At 34.0% G+C, this 4,968-nt stretch overlaps 1 non-coding gene across 1 annotated transcript; it reads right to left on the bottom strand.

Moving 5' to 3' along the window:
* Positions 1-3,300: 3,300 nt before the first annotated feature.
* On the bottom strand, positions 3,301-3,407 carry LOC149029561 (small nucleolar RNA R71). The gene has a single exon (XR_016171294.1). It is a non-coding gene; the product is annotated as a small nucleolar RNA R71 (small nucleolar RNA).
* Between the last annotated feature and the right edge of the window lie 1,561 nt (positions 3,408-4,968).

Below are 4,968 nucleotides of genomic sequence, written 5' to 3'. Positions count from 1 at the left end.
GATTTTGTAACAACAATAGCCAATCATCAAAGTTTGAGGACCACATTCCTTCAAATCTACTGGTCATCAAACTAATACAATTCCATACCATGGAATCAAGGATAGTATTAATTGCCTTATCTTCAAGAATGTAATCATTATCCAGCCAGCTTCCTTCCAAAAGAGAGTTAGTTTCCCATTACCCAAAATACTTTGCAATGATATCGTACAATAGGATCCTCTTTAGAGATCGCCTTCCATAGTGGTGAGTCAGTAGCTGAACGTCTGAGAGGATGAGATCTCCTTCCTGTGCCATATTTCTCATTCAAAATGATTGCCCACATTGAATCTTGTTGTAGGTAACCCCATGCTAATTTCATAATAAAATCTCGATTCATTGTATGAAGATTTTTGAAGCTTAAACCACCGTCCTTCTTTGCATGAGACATGCCCTTCCACTTACTAAATGGATTTTCCCTAGTTGTGAACCATCTCCCCAAACAAAAGATCTTGTAGCTTTCTCAATCTCACTAAGAAGAAAAGGTGTATTCAAATCATAAAACTTAATTAAAAAAAAAAATCATGTTACAATCTTTGATAAAAAGGATTTGATTCACTTAAAAAATTGTTGGGTTTTACATAAATTTTTTATTTTTAAAATCTTAGATTAATATCGAATAGACTAAATATGTCTTTAATGTTTAAAACTAACAGTCTTAGGTACAGGGGATATAAACATAATTGTTTGGAAATAGGAGGGGTGTAAATGTAATTTTGTTAAAAAAAAAGAAAAAAAGTAGGTTACGATATTATAACTCTGACGACAAGGTTGGTTCAGGAAGAAACCAAAGTTAACCCAACCTTGGATTTTTATTCAGCCCAAGCCCATTAAAAGTTCTTCCTACTTCTGGTTGTTTTTGAGGTTGGGCTTGGGCAGGAATTGGTTCACTCTCGAGGCCAACCTTCATCAGTCCATGATGTGGTAACATGAAAGCCCAATCAGCCACTGGCCCACTACAGGATGACGACCCAACCTTTGATTTTTAATCAGCCCAAGCCCATTAAAAGTTCTGCCTACCTCTTGCTGATAAGTTTATTTCATGCATATTATTTTATACGGTTAATTTACTAAATTTCCATGTGTTTACAATTGTTTTATATCAATTTACCCTAATATGATATGAAAATGAATATGTTGCACCCTTTCCTTTTATTTATATAATTTTGGTGATTTTATATATTTCCTAACAAATTCTAATTAAGATTTATTACTTTTATGTGTAGGAAATTATCAATCAAATCTGGGTATTATTGCAAGAGTCCTAATAGAACTCAACTGGATTTTATTCCACTCTAGAAAAGAAAGTCTTTATCATCAAGTTACAATGTATTCTAAAAGCTTCCTCAAGTCAAAAACATAAAGAGAATGAGTCCTTGGATGATTCTATATTTTATTTCCTAATTAGGATTTGTTCAAAGAAGGAAATAGAAGAAAAATAATCTAATTCAAATATGGAAGACTCAAAAATTCCGTTTTTGAGTGTCTCTATCCAGTTTTGATCAAGCCCTTCATCGGATGGTCATCTGGTGTCCGATTGAGCCGATTTTTGGAGGAGAGCTTCACGACTTCTTGATCTTCAAATCCAACGGTGGTATTGTTCATTGGAGATCTCTAAATTAGTCCGATTTGTACGTCAAAACACTCCTTGGTTAAGTTAGATAGAAACTCTGAGTTTGATTCAAACATTGAGTTTAATTAATCTATAAAATGAGAGCAAACTCCAGCAGGAGGGAGGACGTTTTTGGGAGCTTTGGAACACCATAGAGAACTTTCTTGGAGCTTTGGAGGAGCGGAAGGTTGAACTAGGAGATGTTGGTTGGCTTTGGAGATCTGAAATTTGGGAATAAGGTTTTCTTAATCTTCTTTCAATGTTCACGAACTCTTCTGTAATGTTTTTTATTTCTAGTATGAAATAATTTAATTTTACTATAGATCAAATGTAGCCTATATTTGAATTCCCACTCTTGAATTCATCAATATAATTTTGAATATTGTTTCCTTTGATTGAGTTTTTATTTTTATTCTTCATGCTTTTGGTTAATTGGCCACTAATCAATTGATTTGTTAATCATAATGAACTGAGAGGGGATTTATGTGTTTAGTTCATTGGAGTAAAAGCCATGAATTACATGTAGGATACAGATATACTTACATGGTTTGTGTAGTTGTTACATGGGAATCCATAGAATTTAATGATTTCTCAATTGTTGTAACCCACATAGAAATATAGTGGGTTAGCAATTTAAGGAATTTCTATTAGTACTCGAGAGAGACTAGTAGATAGGGAAGGGATTCTTGATTATCAATCAGAAAGATATTTCTTAAAATATAAAGATGGATCAAAATGTGGGAATGCTTAGTTATGATGAAATCTAACTCCTAGGTTTTTAGTTATTAATAAATTTCAATTTAAATTTCAATTTGCATTATAGTCTAGAATAATTCTCTTCCTTATTATTTGTTCAAATAAAATTGGTAAAATTAATTTGGTACTTAATCTATAGTCTTCGAGAGAACGATCTTTTATCATTATATTACTTGTTACGACAGCATACACTTGCGTTGTTATTTATCACAAGTTTTTGGCGCCGTTGCCAGGGACTATTAGATTGATATCAATATCAGTTACTGCTTATTTTAATTTGAATTCTTTTATTTTTTTTTCTTTTCTATTATTTTATTTTATTTGTAGTTTGTAAATTTGAGTTCTTTCAAGTCCTACTGATTTTGCATGAAAATGAGAGGAAACAATAATTAACTTCCTTTCGATCCTGAAATTGAAGCAACTTGTCGAAGGAATTCAAAAGCAAAGAAAGACAGAACAAATTCATCTTCCACTTCTAAAGCAATGGATCTTGATAATAATCCACCACCTCTTGAAGTTGAAGCACCAAGGTGCAAGACTTTAGGAGAGTATGTAGCGCCAACTGTGAGAGATAATAGGACAGGTATAAGGCGCCCACCTGTAGCAGCTAACAATTTTGAAATCAAGCCCTCTGTCATTACAATGGTGCAAAATAATCAACTTTCTGAATTGCCTAGTGAAGACCCAAATCTTCACATTGATGGGTTCTTGGACATTTGCGACACATTCAAGAGCAATGACGTTACTGATGATGCCATAAGATTGAGATGTTCCCTTTCTCATTAAGGGACAACGCTAAGAATTGGTTGCATTCTCTACCACCAGGATCCATCACTACTTGGGATCAAACAGTTAAAAAATTTTGGTAAAATTCTTTCCACCATCTAAGATTGCTAGTTTATTAATAGATATTTCTATTTTTTTGCAGTATGATTTGGAAACATTATTTGAGGCATGGGAAAGATTCAAGGACCTGCTAAGGAAATGTCCACACCATGGAATGGAGCAATGGAGGCAAGTTCAGATTTTTTATGATGATCTATCTAATTCTACAAGAACATTAGTAGATGCTGCAGCAGGAGGATCAATCATGAACAAGGATCCAACAGAAATTTTTGATCTTTTGGATGTTATGACCTCAAATGTATATCAAAGGCCAAGGGATAGAGTTGCCCCAAGAAGAATTTTGCAGAGGAATGAAACTGATCCCATGACAGCCATAGCCGTCCAACTTGAAGCATTAACAAAGCAAGTAGGGTTGTTAGCAACTCAAGGCACCAAACCTCCAGCTGTGATATGCAACTATTGTGAGGGAACACATTATATCAATGAATGTCGGATGGCTAATCCTCTTGAGCAAAATCAGTTAGAGCAAGCAAAATATGTGGGGAACTTTAACCTACAGAACAATCGATAATTTATGCAGAAGCAAGAGATCTTTTTGCATCCATTAAAAGTTTGGAAGTACAAATGGGGCAACTTGCCCATGATATGAATCAAAGGCAAAAAGGATCACTGCCTAGTAATACTGAGACAAATCATAGAGAGTATGCAAATACTATTGAGCTTCGAAGTGGAAAAGTATTAGATGAATCTTTCAAGAAAACCGTAGTAACTGAACCCTCTTCTGAGGCGGTTCATGATGAGCAAAAAAATGCAGAGGAATACATTAGGGCCTGTTTGGTTACATGAGTCTAAAGATTTCAAATATCTAGAGATTTCAAATCTATAGACTTCAAATCTATGGAGTCATAATTTATAAAATTAAGTGTTTGGTTGTGGAATGAAATCTGTGGATTCATCCTAAAAAAATATTTGATCGACGTTGATTTTTGTGAATGTGCAAATGTATAGCTTTTTTGAAATCTCTGGATTTCACCCCTTACCCATAAATCTATAGATTCACGTTTTTAGTGTAAAAAGGTGAATCTATAGAATTCATGAATCTAGAGATTTTTACAACCAAACGGGTATCATTCTCAGATTCATGAATCCAAAGATTTGAAATCTCTAGATTTATGTAACCAAACAGGCCCTTAAGGAGGAGGGGAAGCCAAAATCCAAATTATTTCCAGACAATCCACCACCTTATAATCCACTTATTCCATATCCGCAGTGGTTCAGGAAACAAAAACTAGATAAGCAATTTTCTAAATTTCTTGATGTATTTAAAAAATTGCATATTAATATTCCTTTTGCAGATGCTTTGGAACAAATGCCTAGTTATGTTAAGTTTATGAAAGACATTCTTGCTAAAAAGAGGAAACTTGAAGACTATGAGACTATCGCATTGATAGAGGAATGCAGTGCTATTCTGCAGATGAAGCTTCCACCTAAGCTAAAGGATCCAGGGAGTTTCATAATACCATGCACTATAGGAAATTTTCATTTTAATAAGGCTTTATGTGATATTGGTGCTAGTATTAATTTAATGCCTCTATCTATTTTCAGGAAACTAGGCCTTGGAAAAGCTAAACATACCACAGTATCACTTCAAATGGCAGATAGATCGATTAAATATCCAAGGGAAATCATTGAAGACGTCTTGGTTAAAGTGGACAAG

The sequence above is a fragment of the Hakea prostrata genome, chromosome 1, assembly GCF_041222555.1.
Source record: "Hakea prostrata isolate BN-2017 chromosome 1, UWA_Hpros_2, whole genome shotgun sequence".
Lineage (NCBI taxonomy): Eukaryota > Viridiplantae > Streptophyta > Magnoliopsida > Proteales > Proteaceae > Hakea > Hakea prostrata.
The sequence above is the reverse complement of the archived record's forward strand: the minus strand, read 5'-3'. Positions and strand labels throughout refer to the sequence as shown.